The sequence below is a fragment of the Rhinolophus ferrumequinum genome, chromosome 13 (genome assembly GCF_004115265.2).
Source record: "Rhinolophus ferrumequinum isolate MPI-CBG mRhiFer1 chromosome 13, mRhiFer1_v1.p, whole genome shotgun sequence".
NCBI lineage: Eukaryota > Metazoa > Chordata > Mammalia > Chiroptera > Rhinolophidae > Rhinolophus > Rhinolophus ferrumequinum.
The window spans coordinates 68,004,712-68,021,995 of NC_046296.1; positions in this window are offsets into that span (position 1 = coordinate 68,004,712).

Genomic DNA, 17,284 nt, shown 5'->3' on the forward strand with positions numbered 1-17,284 from the left:
AACCACAGAGGCTTCCTCACTTTCTAGTTCGTGTAATTGAACAGAAATCGCTGTTGAGAGGAGGGTCTGGGTGTCTCAGATAAAGGGACATTTTTATCTATTGACACGTGAAATACTCCACCATATGTGATGGTGGTGGGAGGTGGAGAGATACAGTAGGCGACAAGGAAGCTCGAAGGAGAATATATTGGTGAGAGATTTCAGAGCAGCTACAGGACCCCTGAGAGCTAACCAGACTCAGACATTATGATATTGTTTCCAGTGTTCAAAGGTCTCAACAATTGACCCAAATTTCCTTATTAGCTGCAGACCTTGAGGTGGATTTAAACAGTGGTGTTATTATCTGCATAATTTCTCCTGTTTGGAATCTACTCCTATACCCATCGCACTGTGCCAAATTCCTGCTATCTAAATATTCACCGGGAGCTGCTCAAATGTTTTTCCTCTATGTAGCTATCCTGATCACATCTGGAAATCAACTCTCTACTATAAGCTTGTCTAAAGGCTCAAGCAGGCACATATGTGTGTGTATGTGTGTGTGCATGCGTGTGTGTGAGTGCGTGTGCTGCTTTTAAAGGATACTTACCCTATAATGCCTAGTACTGTAATTTACCTGCAAAATCTCGTGTAGTAGACAGCAATCCCTTAAATGTGTATGATGTAAAGATTTGATTAGTCATTAGAAAGACATAACGTGGGAGAAAAAAAGAAAACTTTACAAACAAAACTGGGTCCAAGTGGAGTAATCTGTTTGGAAAAGCCATAACCGTGTAACCCAGGGTTCAAACTCCAGTTCCTTCTTTAGAAACAAACAAACTAAAACACTGCTATGTGTTATCTCTTTGAGACTGAATTTCCTCATATGTATTATAATAATGTAAAAATATATGTCTTGCTGGATGATTGCAAGAATTATATAAGGTGATGCATATAAAGCCCTTGGGAACTGGGACACCGTATGAAAGGCGGCTGTTCTCATTCCCCTTCCTGAGGCATGGCCTGGGGGTCAGTTCCTGTCAAGTGTGGACCCTGTCCTAGGCATTTTACAGGTTTGCTCTTGTCATTATCCTGGGATTTCATTTTGCAGGTGAGAAGCCTGCATCCCACAAAAAGGAAATAATACGTCCAAAGTCAGCCATGCCGTGACTTGCCAACGACAGAATGGGTCCCTGGGAGTGGGCCTCATCTCTGCCTCTGTGCCTGTTCCCCCTCTGGGAAGTGTTAGTATCCAGTCGGGGGCATAAGAGGAGAAGGTTCCTGATGCACCAAAAACACCCCCGAAATCAAGCACACTTTCATTTTGGCCAGTCACAGATGCTCACGAATCACATGTGTTCTTCTTTCCAACAAGCTACAAAGCCTAGAACCTGTGAGGATTTTAACGAAATAGCATGTTGCATGTAGGCGCAGTAACGTTCTAGAGTCCACAACAGGGGTACCAAATGATCACTTCCATTGTTTGTATCTAATAAGTTAACCCTTTAAGCCACTCACAGAACATTTATCACAGAGTATTTGTATAACAAAGGATTTAAGAAACAGAGTTCATTGTTGTTACAGGTTGAATTGTGTCCCCCCACCCCCGAGTTCATAAGTTGAAATCCTAAGTCCTAGAACCCCAGAATGTGGCTGTATTTGGAGAGAGGGCCATTACACAGGTGCTGAAGTAAAAATGAGTTATGCTGGTGGGCCCTGATCCGATCGAACCGGTGTCTGTGTAAAAAGGGGGAATTTGGAGACAGATGCACAGAGAGAAGAGGATGTGAAGACACAGGGAGAAAAAAGCCACCTACAAGCCAAGGAGAGAGACCTCAGAAGAAAGCACCCTGCTGACACACTGGATGTTGGACTTCCAGCCTCCAGAACTGGGACATGATAAATGCCTGTTGTGGAAGTCCTCCAGTTTGTGGCACTTTGTAGCGGCCACCCAGGAAACTGAAACAATTGTGCACCAGACAGTGTGGTCCAGTCATGTGACATCATTTAAAGTTGCATGATGAGTGATATCCACTTTGAATTGTGTCATGCATTCTTGTGACTGTTTGTCACTGAAATTCACTCAGAAGTCTAAATGTTAGAGAGCACGAGAACATGGAGAACACGAAAACTACTGCAAGTCCATCTGACACAATTCTGAATCATGAGCTTCAGAGACAGTCACGCTGGCTTCGAGCAGAAGGGAGCCCCGGGTCACCGCTGTCACTGCACTTACTCACCCCACACTAGGAGACCTTCTCTGGACTAGTTGACAGTTTGCAGGTCGGCCTCTAGTACGTGTTTATTCTTACCTAAATCCAATTCTTCAGTACATCAGATCACATATAAGTAGAGTCACGAAACCTAAGTTTTTATTTAAGATCAGCTGCATGGCCATGGGTGACGTGATGGCCTGAACGTTTGTGTCTGCCCAAAATGTGTATATTAAAATCCTAACCCCCAAGGTGATGGTGTTAGGAAGTGGGGCCTTTGGGAGGTGATGTGGGCAGGAGGGCACAGCCCCATCGATGGGATGAGAGCCCACCTCCTATGAGGACACAGGGAGAAAAGGAGGAAGGGCGCTCCTAGAAAACGCCCATCGATGAGGCAATGGGAGCCCACCAATCACTAAACCTGCTGGTATCGTGATCTTGGACTGTAAGCCTCCAGAACTGGGGCAACTGAATGTCTATTGTTTATTGCCCCACCCCCAGTCTGGTGTTTCTGTTTGTTTGTTTGTTTAACAGCAGCCATAAGGGACTAAGACAGGTGAGCTCAACTTCTGCACATCTTTTCTCCTCCATCTGTGTGAGGGCTTATGGCTCCCCGCACCCAAGCTCGTCCCTGCACCATGTGAGACCAAAGTTGCCAGCTCTGTGAAAAGGCTGCCCTCTTTGGAAGAATTCAGAGTTCATTTATGGCCTGCAGACTTTGGGACTTTGTAAAGCAAGTATTTTTGTGTTTCTGGATATCTATTGTGGAAACTCTTCAAAAGAAGCAAAGTTGGTGGAAACCCAAAATGTCCAGGTTCTAACCCGAGCAGAAGGCTCGCAGGCAGTGCCATCTGAGAACAAAGCAGCCGGCATCCTCCCTCTAGAGACAACACATTACTTCTGTGACATGCTCAGCCTCCATCTGCTCAGGGAAGAGGAGTGAATCTCCCATATGCCTTACCGCTAGGCCGGGCCTGCTCATGAACTTCGCTCTTCCTACCACGCAGAACTGAATGTTAAGTAACTGAAGGATGCTCTGATGGAAATAGCATATGGGTCCTAAATGAATGAAAACAAATGAACACCTTGATTATTGTGCTCTATTTCTGGGTTAATAAAAGCAACTGCCACTAATCACTGATTAGTTTCTAACAATTTTTGTAAATCTGTTACTCATTTTTTTTCTGAAGAATTCTCAAGCAATACCCATCATACTCATTGTTGAAATTATATATTCATGAAAAAAACTTTAAATGTCCCCAATTATGTGATATGGTCATATTTTCCACATAAACATAGGCATTTATTTCCTCTAGCAGTACCCAGAGCCAGTGCGGTATGTAATTTGCGAGGCTATTTGGCAACTAAGAATGATTAAGACCCTGCTGTTTGCAGTTAATATTGTGCATAACTTGAGTTTGAGGCCAGAAAAGGAAGTAGGGCTGATACTGAACTGTTCCTTTGTTTGTGAGAGTGAACGTTTTCTGGGACATTGTGCTGAGTTTAAAGGAAAAAAGAGAAAGAGTTGACTTAATGTTTGCATTTCTATTCTTAATTGTAATAGTCAACCGCAAAGTTACCATTATAAGGAAAAACCTGGGGCTCCTTGGGTAGCAGACTTGATGGAGAGACAAGCAGAGGGACATCCAGACATGTGCCTCAGGGGCACACGCCGTGTCATGACCACAGACGATACCCTTCATCCTGCAGAGCGGTGCTGGAAATGCTTATTGTGTGGTGAAGAAGAGTCAGTGAGCTAGTGTCAGGATCGAGGCAAACTCTTTTAGGAAAATGAGCTAGAAGCAAATGAAAAATTACAGAAGTCAGACCATGTAGGGAGCATTTAAAAGTGTTTGTAGAACAAATAAATGGGAGACATTGTTTTTCTTCTTCTTCTTCTTTATCTTCTGGAAGAGGAGTTGCATAGCCTTTCAGATGGAATTATTGAGGAAGAGAAAGTATTGATGGGAACAAGACGAGACTTCAGAGAAAGGCGATTTCCGGGAGGTACTCCCTCCCTCCTCTGCGGGATTTACTGTAGGAGCTTTGCTCATTGTCCCTGCAAACTCCAGCATGGAGAGAGGGGATCAGGGCTCAGTCCTCCAAGCTGACCATAGAGAAAGAGAATGGGTGGAACAGCTGATGAGATGACCCCTGTGCAGCTGTGGCAGGAAGATAACTGGCATGGTGTGACCCGGGGGTTCATGGGCCCTGGTCTGGAGTGTGGAGTCCCTTAGGAGAACAGGATTTCTGGCCAGGCATGAGCAGACATTGACCAACATGAGGCAAAAGTGGTTAGAAATCTTGGGGGAACCTGAAGCTTGTGCACTCATGTCCTATTCTCTAAATACAGAGTAGGATGAAATCAAAATAAATGCATGGTTTTACTTACCAGTTGAACATTTGTCTCCAATTCTTAGGATAATGCATAGAAACAACTATGCAACAGGAAAGAGAGAGAAAGAAAGACGGAAGGTAGACAGTGGCTCTCGCTGTTAAGGCAGAGGGAGCTGGATCTGAGAATTAGGAACAAAATGAGGACAGAGGGAATGGAGGGGTTCCCACAGCCAGGACGCCAATCAACTCCGTGGCCCTGTGGTCATGGTTACTGCCATTCAAAGTAAGCCTGGCGGTCTCAGTGCCATGCAGGCAGGAATGGACGCGACATGGAGCTCTAGTCCCTAACATACCATAGGTTAGCTCCACTTCAAACTATTTCAATCGGGGGTCAATTGGATACCCATCTGGAAGGTTCTCGGGGACATCTGAGGATATAGACACCCTGACCCGACCATGGGAGCCCCCTTTAAGGTGTCCGCTTCAGGTGAAGTCACCTTGTAACCTTGAAATCCTCAGCTGCCGCATACCTCTCACCTTTGTCCTGTCTCTGTATTCAGCCAGTCAGTGCACTAAACCCACTGGGTTCCATTACTCTGTACCTGAGTCAGCTTCGTTTGCTGTAATTTTGAGGTGACCCAAAGCGCAGAAAAGAAAGTGTCTCTGAGACAATGGGCCATGGGAATGCAGGAAGTTTCTCTTAGAAGACAGTGTGGAGAGCATTGTTAGAAAGCTTGACCACATCGATTTTCTTTGGGATCAGGGCTGCCACTGCCTCCAAAGATCCATTGTCACAGAGGCAGGTGGCTCCTCAGGGTGGCTGCTGTAGGATGTGACCCAGCCTCACATGCAGAGGCTGTGGAGGAGGTGGCATTTGAGGTCCTTCACAACTCTAAGATTTTATAATCTGTGGTATCGCATTCAAGAATTTTTTCTCTTTTCTTTTTCCTACCCTCTTACTGGGTTTTGATAGCAGCTCAAGATCCAGAGCATAGCCCTGGGCTATTGCCCCACTTGCTTGCTTGCCTAGGCTCTGCTTGCTTACCTCAGGGTAAGAGAGGATGCTGGACTCGGCACAGGGATCGTGGGTCGGGTTGCAGCGTCCACTGAGGTTAGACAGAGACCTTGACAGTCAGCAAGCCACGGGGCTGATACTTCTGAGGCCCAGTGTCTTTCCACTGCCTCATCCTTACACGTCATATGAGAACGGTGATGGTTGCAGTGACTCTGATGGTTACTCTTCACAGATGTTTCTGTGCTGGGACAGGGTGGGATGTGCAGGAACCATCCCGCAGGCCACACGTGGAGTTAACTGAAAGCCTCGCAGAGATGCCCTGATAGGAAGACGCCCTGCTCCTCTGGTGACATGTGGGAAACTTAGGTTGTTGAGCCAGGTTCTGAGAGATGACGACTTTGAAAATCTTTATCCTTGAGGCAATGGGAATCCGAAACGTCCATTCCCTCCTATTCTGGGCTCTCTCCAAAGTCCCTGTTCGGCAAAGAGCAAGGCTCTGTCCTCCGATCCATCTCTTTAGGCTGTCAGGCTTGGGACGGACATTTCACTTATCTGACTGAACAGTCTTTTTTGTACAGGCTTCTAGGTAGGAGTAGGCTGTATAATTCTTGTTTTTGTTTTGTCTTTTTTACAATTCAGCATTCTAAAAGAATCTCATTAAGAGAAATTAGTGATTCACATTTGTGGGGGTTTGCATTCTGAAGAAGGCTGGAGACAGGTATTCTGGGGTGGCAGTCACGGAACCAGCATGAGTCTCCCTGTGGAGCCGGCCGTGGCGGGACGATGCCCAGCCTAGGCTCCCAGCTGGGCCACACGAGGCCTCCTGCAGGCAGGGCTGGATCCTAACTGTGTGAGGCTGGTGTCTTGGTGGGTAAAACCCACATTTCTCTTAGGCATGGGAAAAGACAAGGGGAATATTTTTCTGTATTCTCTGCAAATATCTTGTGCTTTTTCAATGTAAGAAATTGACTTCTGTTAAATCAATGTAAACATCACCCTGAGTCAATTTCATGGCTCACTTTATTTAACTTTATTTAACAACTAGTTCAAGATGTTGAAACATGCAAACTCCAGATATAATAAGATTTATATGCAACTCTGATTAATCATTTCTCAACATAACTCAATTCTCCAGCTGCTAACCACAGAAAAACCAAGAACTTGGGTCCTGAGAATGGAGTGTGAAGGCTTCTTTGTGGTCTTAGCTCCGGTGCCTGGTAACTGTGCCTGTGCCTGGGTTGGTACAGCTGCAGTTTTCTGAGTGTCCTGCTGTCACTCGGGCACCGAACAGAAATAAAGACGGGTTAGGGGTGCTACAAAGCTCACGTCCCCATCAGAATAACGCCCTCCGATTTTCTTTGACCTCTACCAAAGCTGAACACAGCTGAACAAAGTGGAAAGGACAGATTGTAAGCAGTGATATCCTATTGCAATGGGGGAAACGGCCCAGCATGAACTGAATTCCACTTACATGGGTGGACAGGTGATTGGGCATTTTAAAGGGAGGATTGGGGAGTAGGGGGATAAGTAGGGGCTCCAGCAGAGTCAGGGAAGTGAAAAACTACAAAAATTGGACTTTGGGTCGGAAACACACCATGCAATACACAGATGATGTAGTCTAGAATTGTACACTTGAAACCTATGTAATTTTATTAACCAATGTCACCCCAATACATTGGATAACATTTTTGAAAAGTAGGGACAGGGGCTCCGTCCCTGTGAACCCACCTGGGTTTGCTAACTGGAACGTGTGGAGATAGGCTCCTGCCCTCCCACAGAAGCTGGGACAAAGGGGACCCATTCCATTTTAGGTGGTGGCTGGAAATAGTCAAGCCTTTTGCTAACCTCTAGTTTTCTCAGGCACTTTAAGATGGGCCAGGCTCATGGTAGGGAGGTGGCCTTGAGCTGTTAGAAACCACGTTAGTGTTTGCTCATGTCTTCCTAGGCCAAGAGTGAAGTCCAATTAGGAAGACGCCTCAGAGGAGCCAGGCGAGACTTTGGTCAGGGAGGAGTCTTTGTCTCCTCTCGTGAAAAAAGGTTTTTTCTAGGGAATTTTTTTTTTTATTCTTGTTTCTCTCTCTCTCTCTTTCTTTCTCTCTCTCTCTCTCTCTCTCTCTCTCTCTTGCTTGCTCTCGTTCTCTCTCTCGCTCTCTCTCGCTCTCTCTCTCTCCCTCCCTCCCTCCTCTTATTTTATTTGTAGGTGTTACTTCTCCATCTTGCCATCTGCCATTCTCCTTGCATCTTCCCAGAATCTTTAAATCTTTTCATTTAGGCAGAGACATAACTGCTTTAATAGTTATGTCTTTACCTGCAGTTCTAATTCACCAGATAGACTGATGTTAGAAAGAGCTGAGTTTAGAGAAGATTCTCATTTCATTAGGATAGATTTTTGTAAATGGAAGAGAAGTTGGTGGTTGAAATAATATGTAACACTGCATTTCTTCATAGGGTACAGTGGTTATTTGTGATCACAACACTCTGAAGTAGAAAGGCCTTAGGGACCAACCGTTACCTTTTACAGAGGAAGAAACTGAGGGCAAGAGATACACACATTTCCTTCGGGATGTTCATCATGGCCTGCATCTTAATGTGGAGGAAATTCGCAAGGGTTCCGTAAGACCCGCTGACATAACCGTTTCCATGCTGATACCTTGCCACCTCTGTGGGACTCAGCTCAGGCGTGGAGGCATGAGTCCTCTCTCCCTGGATCCTCCTGTGGATTCTGTCAGAGTCTTGAATCTCAGCTTTATGAAAGTTTCTCTTTCTTCCCAGCATGTATTTTATTTTTATTTTTTCTCTACTTTCCAAGTTCCTTCCTTCCCACACTCCCTTCTAATCCAGGACTATGCTTTTGGAATTTTAATGCCAATGTGGTGACGGCTTTCAGTCTTGGAGATTCTGCTTTGACATGTTACTGTGTCCCCACGAAATTTACATGCTGATGTTCTCACCCCTAGGACCTCACAATATGATCTTAGCTGGAGGTAGGATATTTGTAGATGTAATAAATTAAAATGAGGTCATTAGGGAATGCCCTAACCCGATGTGACTGGTGACCTTATAAGAAGAAGAAGAAGAAGCAGAGACACACACAGAGGGAAGACAATGGGAAGACACAGGGAGGAGACAGCCATCTATGAGCCAAGAAATACTCACGGCTCCAGAAGCTGGGGAGAGGCCTGGAGCAGATTCTCCCTCCCAGCCTCAGAAGGAACCAGCCCTGCCGACACCTTGATCTTGGACTTCTGGCCTCCAGACTGGGAGACGATAAAGTTCTGTTGTCCAGGCAGCTCAGTCCATGGTACGTTGTTATGGCCATCTTAGCTGACTGACACACATGTCGTCTTGGTGTGTGAATGTCCATTGCATGAGACAACGGGATGGCTGGACCATCCTGGTTAGTAAGATGGTATTTCAGCCCAAGTACAATGTACTGAAGTTGGAATCCTACAATCTGCCACCTCAGCCTCCCTTGCCCACTTGCTAGTGTGCAGGTTGTCTCTGACAAGACTTCGTGAAACCTCAGGATTCCTCAGAGCATGATTAGGGGAAAAAACAAGGATGGCCTTTTGCAAACGAGGACACTAGTTCTATGGAGGCTCTTATGTGTCAGTAAAACCTTTGTTTAAAGGAAATACAGTTGGTTTTTACTCGAAGAGGTTTTGCATGTCTGCTGATCTTTCTTTTCAAATAACTGTACTTATTGGTAGAAAACAAAATTGGTGAAGATAGGCAAACGGATGCTGAGTGGAGAAGTGGAAATGCAACTTTATAAAGGTCAGCCATGTATAATGAGATCATATGGTATTTGTCTTTCTCTGTCTGACTTATTTCACTTAGCATAATGTTCTCTCAGTCCGTCCATGTCATTGCAAATGGTAAGATTTCATTCTTCTTTATGGCTGACTATTACTCCATTGTATAAATGTACCACAGTTTCTTTAGCCAATTGTCTACCGATGGGCATTTTGGTTGTTTCCAAGTTTTAGCTATTGTAAATAGCGCTGCAATAAACATAGGGGTGCATACATTTATTCGAATTAGCTTTTTGGATTTCTCTGTATACATACCAAAGAGTGGAATTGCTGGGTCATAAGGTAGTTCCATGTCCAGTTTTTTGAGATACCTCCATACGGATTTCCATAGTGGCTGCACCAATCTGCAAACCCACCAGCAGTGCACGAGGGTTCCCTTTTCTCCACATACTCGCCAGCACTTGTTTGTTGATTTATTGATGATAGCCGTTCTGGAGTACAGCATAGGGAATAGAGTCAGTGGAATTGTAACAGCTATATACGATATCAGAGGGGTAATAGATTGAGGGGAGGTGGTTATCACTTTGTGAAGGGTGTAAATGTCTAACTATTACATTGTTTTGTACGCCTGAAGCTAATAAAAAAAAGAAAAAGGTCAGCCTTGAAGTAAAAGAATTGATTGCTAGAGTAGAATTTCAGTTTTTTAGGTCTATATTTATTTTATAAAAATAGAGATACCAAATAGATTCCAAGAATCACGTGAAAATGAGCAAACGTTCTGGCATGCCTCCTGCAGTCCGTCTGGTGGGTGAAAAGGAGAACGAGACCGTAGTTCCTTGTCCTTTGGCCTTTTCCTCTGGTTAGTTTTCAAATTATGGAAAAATATGGCAAAATGAGTTCAGGACAAAAGTTCTGATGGCTGTGACATCAAGGTTGATAATCATTCGTTATCTCATTTGGTCCTAAAATTAACCTTAAGAAGGTCAAGTTTATGTTTTCAGAATATGGATGAGGAAACTGAGGCTCAGAGAAGAGCAATGAATCAATGACATTACTGAGGGAGGGAGTGGCTGCCCACGCTGGAACTCCGCTTTCAGACCTCAGAGTAAGAGGCAGACGCGTGTCCACGAGAGCAGGCAGGGCTGGCTTCAGAGCTGTGGGCTGTGCAGTCACACACAGCCCCACACTCAGCCATCCGTTTTAATGCTCTGCTCTCACTGTCTTGAAAAGTCTAATAACTTTCGAACAAGGGCCTTGCATTTTCATTTTGCATTGGGCTCTGCTAATTATTTAGAGGGTCCTGGTTACAAGCTGTAGAATTTTGGGGGTTGACATTAAACAAACGGCATAAATGTTTCTGCAACAATTTCAGTTGTATTACTCACTTTGAAATGACTCAAACCTCTGAGTGATCACTGGGATATAACTAGATCATTGGGAGATTTCCCAGTAAAGGTCCATGCGTTCCTTCTGTAGCTAAATCTTTAGGCTCCTCCAAGAAAAGCAGTGATGATGTGTTTGACCGTGATGGGTGGGCCTGGAGATTCTCAGAAATAAGGAAACCTGGAGCTCTGCTATCCCTTTGAGGCATATCAACATTTTACCACCATTGAAAGTTGAGAAAATAGAAAGTTAAATATTTCATCAAAAAGTGAATATCAAAGACAGCACTTTTTTATTAAAAATCAAAATAAACATATTTACTTTCTCTATGCTTAACTATAGAGGCAAATGTTGCTTTTCATAGAAAGGCAGGGCAGTTTAGAGGAGAAGCAGGAATCTTTGAGTCAGAGAGACCTGGGTTCAAACTTGAGCTCTGCAATTCATTAGCACATCACTAAGACTCCCAAACCTCATCTTCTAACCTATAAAAGAAAAATCGTCAGAATTTTTGTAGAAACATTTTGCCCTTTAGATGACAGATGGCTACAGAGTATGTAGGGAATTGACTGGCACCTACTATCTATTTTAAAAGTGTTGTTTTCTTCCTTTTCTCTCGTGGAGCCATTTCTCAAATGTTTGATGATATGACTAAACGTAAGAATGTTTAATACAAAGGATTAACCATTAAGCTTTCCATAAAGAAGTTGAAACCATGATGGTACCTGAGGTATACTCTTAGATGATATGCTTTGGAGAAAATAACAGCAAAAGAAATTCAGCTGACTAAATGTTGGTGACCTGTGACTAGGATACCACAAGCCAAAGTAATTTGAGACCTACCCCAGCTCAAGAGCTCTCTGTGTGACAAGGTAAAGAATTGAGGGCTATGAAAACAATTGAAAAATTATCAAAACAAATTATTAAATAGTATATCGGTCAAAATAGTGACCAGTTTGAGACTGGATCCTCTCTTTCCGTTTGTATGAAATCCTTCATCTTGCCCTGGCAGTATCTTTTCACCAGTGGCTGGTAGGTCCCAAGTGTATTGTCATTATCATCTAGATAAAGGCCAGGACCATAGGCCAACATAAATGTTATTTATTGTACATCATGTGTAAGGATCTTACTTCAGAATTATCTATACAGGACTCTGAAATATTGTCAAATGTTAACCAAAACAAAATACAGGGACTCACAAAACTGCCCTGTTTTGATAATCAGACTGTGGAATAATATTGTTTAAACCAGAAGCTATTTGCAGAGTTCGCTGGGCAGAGGGTTAACACTTTAATTGCCAGCATCCATATTCAGGGAAAACACCGGTGTTGTTTTGGGCCTGCAGGAGATTCTTTTCTCCAATCACAGAATAGGCATCCAGGCATTAAGTTTCAAAGATCCTACCTGCCTCAGTGTAGGCCTCAGGTTTTGTCACCTGTAGTGTCCCAGTGCTCTTCTGGCTGGTCTCCAGGCTTCTATCCCTCTCCCACCACACCACCCTCCACAAAGTGAAGGTATTTCTAAAACACGAAACCCATGACATCATTTCATCACTTAGACTTTTCCCTTCCCCAGCCTTCTCATTGGCAATGAAGTTCCACCCCCTTAGCACAGCACACAGGCCCCTGTGGGGTGTCAGCCTGCCTTTACATCGGGTCTCCTGCAGGCCATGCACTCTCACGTCGCTGCGTATGTGTAGTTTTCCTAACACACTATGCTTCTAAGCTGTTACTCACATGGTTCCCTCTGCCTACATCGCCTTACTTGTTCATCTGGCAAAATCTTGTTCTTCAGAAAATCCTAATCCTGATAAGCCCTGTGATTCTTTCACTGACTCTTTGCCACGCCACCCACCCGAGGCAGAAAAAACCAACCCCTCTTCTTTGAGCGTAGTGCTTTTGTGCACGTAATGCATCGTTATTCTTCGGTTCTTGTGACTCTGTTTCCCTATCGGACTGGCGCCTGTCAACTGTCTCCTTTTGACTCTCATATCCTTCCACGGCGCATCAGAGAGTCTCACGTGAATTGACAAAATGATATTTTAATCAAACTGATCCCACAAATGCAAACAGTTTTCCAATATGCATGAACTTTAGAGGAAACGATTGGTTTCCATGATTTATTATGGTTTAATTTCTTATTTTATGTGAACATGTCAGGAATACATGGATATACCTTATGAAAACGCCTCATGCATTTTAAGCACCACACAAGAAAAGTGCTATATACCAGAATCAGTGAGGGATACACAGATTATATAAAACAAAACAATTGACAGCACGCACAACAAAATACGTACCTGTTAACGTCTTGCAGAAAACAAAGGCAAACAAGTAAAAACAAAGCCTTGCATCCAGAAGTGCATGTATTCAAAACCACCAGCCCACAGAAGACCACAGCCTTCCGTGCTCGGCTCTGCCAAAGTGCTGCAGCGCTGATGGTCACTCAGGCAGCACGTGCTGCTGGGCACTTGGTCCCGTGGCCCTGGGCAAGTCTGGAGCCAGTGAGTCAAGGCCTGTCAGTGTTGTGGGCTAAGTCAGCAGTAGCACAGGTTTCCGGGGAACCCCTTTCTGTATCCTGGAGGAAATGCCTCTATAATTCTCAAGGGACAAGAAGAGGGGGTCCAAGGGGATCCAGAAAGGCCTTTGAGCAACTCATGCAAAGGGCCTGAGGCAGGAGATTCCTTGAGACCCTAGACCCGGGCCCAGTGTTTTTGTTGCTGCTGAAATCTATCATCACTTGATACCAGAAATGATTCTGAAATGTATTAGAATAAACGACGTGCTCTGCAGGCATCTGTACTTACCATCTGCATGCCTGAGCTAGCATGTTTTTGATGTCTTAGTCATTTAATCCTTAAGAAGGCAAGTGTGCTTCTCAGTTGACGTCGGACAGTGGCTGCAACATAGTGAATCTGAGAAATTCACCAGGCATCATTCAATTAGGCAGTGACAGGACTCAAATGCACCAGGATCAGAACCCTCGAACCCAGAGAGGCGGGTTTCAGGTGGCCGCAGGCTGGGCTCTTCTGTGTGATCCCTGCTGGCTCTGGCTGGGTACTTTTCTGGTGCTTGGTGGGTCTTCAAATACGTGAAGTGTTTTCATAGGACGTGTATATATTTATTCCCTGGCATGCTCATACATTAGGTTGGTGCAAAAGTAATTGCAGTTTTTGCAATTATTAACCTTGTAAACCGCAATTATTTTTGCACCAATCTAATAGGATAAGCAACTAAAGTCTAATAATCTTCTGCTTTAACCTTTGTGCATATCAGATAATGTGCTACAAACAAAATAGAGCCTCGAATCCGCTACAGTTTCTCTTACTTCTTCCCGTCTTCAGGAGAGATGCCTGAATTCTCCTCCAGGTGGCTCCGGGACTCCCGAGGGAGCATTGGTGGCAGTTCCCTGATGTTGGCTGAGTTCTGACGTTAAGCTGTTTGGCCTTTGGCAGGTGTGTCTTGTGTCCTTCAAGTGCTTGGGGTCCCCATTCGCTCTGCACCAAATCCTCCTGTAGCTGGGCCTCACCTGCAGAGCATGGCTGCCCTTACGTCCCCCCAAATTGGGGTCTGGACCCCACTTCTGCTGTGGCAGGTATGCTGCTTCACTCTTGGCCGAAGTCACTGAAACGTGAGCCAGTGTGTCTAGCTGCTTCTAGGTCTCTCTGCTTTGGAGCTCAGGAGCTAAACCTGGCTTCCATCTCCTGGTCCACCCACCTTGTCCTTGTTCCTGGGCAGCCTGCAGAGATGGAGGGCTGCCAGGAAAACGCAGCTGACCCTAGATGAAGACAGGAGTTTCCAAAGAGCAGTCAGTGATCGGCTCCTGCCTGCCCGGCTAAGTGACTTCTCCCAGAGCAAAGGGAGAGCTGGTCTCAATAGTAACCTAGGGTTCCAACGACACAGGTCAAAGGACATGAAATATTTTTAGCAGTCACTTTTGCAGCCTGAAGGCAATCCCAGGGCCCAATCAACACGCAGCATTCAGATAGGGACATCACGTTTATTCTCACAACAGCCTTTTACTATCGTGGGTCAGGGACCTGAAGCTCAGAGAATTTAAATAATTTCCCCAGATTGCACAGCTGGTGAGCATGAGTGCTCCCCTGTAAACCGGGTCCCACACCCCTTCCCCTTCGGCCCTTTTGTGGTAACACTCAGCCACCCTGCTGCTCCCAGCTGTGTGTTCTTGGGCACATTTAACCTCTTTCTGCTTTAATTCAAGGGGCAATCTTTCATGACACGTCCTGCTCAAGTCTTGTAACATCCTGTAAGAACTGTCACAGACTTAACCAAGTGACAATGGAAACCTCAGGGCTCAAATATAAAGTGTGTTTGCAAAAGAAAGAAGCACTCCTTCTGAAAGATTGCAGCTTCGGGAGAGGGGGACAGCGGCCCCCACTCCTAGCTCTCTTACCTCTAAAAACTTAGAATTGAGTTTTTCCTTTCTTTGGCTTGTATGTTTGTTTTCACTTGGCTCTCATTTCCATGTGACTCCTTGAAAAGTGCCAGATGGAATAACATGGCTCACAAAACTCCACCTAGACTCCATGCTTGCGAAAAACCACAACAGAAAAAGCTGTTGAAATCCTTGTTAGAAGGGTGGCCATCTGCCTTAACCAGCTCTCTCACCTTTCAAATGGCTGTAGATAAGGTGGAATAGGGTTCCTTCCCTATCTCTGGCTGATGCTTGAGGGAATCTGAGACCCCTGGAACTGGGCAGCGCTTTCAAATATAAAACGAAGACTTAACTCTTAAACGGCCAGTAGCCTTGTCTTTATTCTCCTGCCTTATTTTAAAGTGTGCTTTGTCACCCACCTGAGGTAGCATGGAGGAGTGTGCACCGCCGGGTGTTTTTGGAAAGGTGTTTCTTGTAGCTGTTTTGTCCTTAAAAGAAAAAACAAACGAAAAAACAAAAACAAGCTCACATTGAATTAGCTTGAGAGGCAGAGAGAGTGAGAGAGAAAGAGAGAGGTGGGGAGGTAGAGAAAGAGAAAAGAGAGAGAGGGAGGGAGAGGGTGAGAGGGAGGGAGGGAGAGAGGGAGGGAGAAAAGGTAGGAACACCTGATCTCACTCAAGTTTTGGAGGCATATTTAGTGGAGCAGGGAGGGCTGACCTGTTTCATCTTCCAGGACTGTAAAGATTCATGTTTACGGTCAGTCTGTTTCTGCTACATCACGTGTGGCGGCATAGGATATCAAAGGAAGAGGTTCTCTAGGACTGCCACCATCTTAAATGAAAAATGCCTCTTCTCCTCAAGCATGGCATCTTAATGTGGCACAGATGGGAACGCGTGCTTTGCTGTTTCACTGTTTCTGTACATTACACAGGCAATAAATACTGGCCAAATCAAGCTGTAATTTCTAAGGTTCCACATAACCTATTTTACCAGTATCAGCTGCCACAGTTTATGGGTCCCCCAGAGAACACTGCCCAGGTTCCCAGGTTTTATAGGCCATTTCAAGGAGACCTCACAAATAAAATGGATGGAAAGCATGGTCCATATTTTTAATATCCATGCAGTTAATGCTGCATTTGCTTGTTGCAGTGGACACACTTCAATCATGTGTTAAGCAGACTCTCTCCTCTTCAGACTCATATTTATTCATATTTTCCTTGTTTAAAATTATTTCTCAGTTGTCATGAGACCTTTTGTCTACTGTCCGTGGTGGGTGCACACTGGGTGAGAGGCAGGAGAAAGAATTGTTTTGTGGCGGAGGGGCTGCTTCACCCCAGTACTCAGAGAAGTTCTGATGGACTCTGAGCGCAGGGAACTGGGCTCCTGGGGGAAAAAAGACAGATAGCCCTCGATCTGTTCATGCAATTCCAGGAAGAAAAGAGACAAACAAAGGGGTGTGTGTGTTTAAAAGGGGTGTGTGTGTTCAAATCTGACCCAGCAGCAGGTCCGAGGGGCGAATATGTCGCATGCCTTTATGAGCAAGACCTTAGGGATTCTCTAAGGATCCTCTGATTTAATCAGAGCAAACCACACATTGGATGTTACTATTTCCACTTCACAGATAAAGAAACTGCACTTCAGAACTGCTGATGGCCTGCAAGGTGACATCAGGGATGGTCAGCACCCAAGTCCATGTTTTTTATTTTACTTAAATGCTGCCCAGTACAGTGTGTTTCTGACAACGGAATAAGCCCTCGTGTGGCTGCCAAAGGTGGGTCTTCATGCATTTCAGCACGGTGTGTGTCTTTGTTGGCCACACTGTGCTGTGGCCCAGGGAACTGCTGTCTTTAATGTGGGGCTCCTACTGGACGGGTGGCCGTCCCCCTCTCTGCTCCCTGGGGCCTCGGAGCAAAACATCAACAATGTGGAGATGGACACCGGAAGAGCCGGGGCTGTGGATAAGGTAGACTTTCTGTCTGAGATGGCAGGAGGGGCGGCCTCCCCGCTCACAGGTCAGCTGAGGCCCTACAAGTGGGCCCTTCCTGGCTGAATTTGAACCACCTTTTAAAATGACCTTGCACTTGCAACAAACCCTTCCCACGTGGGTGCCAGTGTAGATTTCATTTTCACTGGGACATTAGGACTGTTGGGCCTACACTTTGAATTCCTTGAAGAAAAAGTCTCCAACTTATTTATTTTTTTTTTGGGGGGGG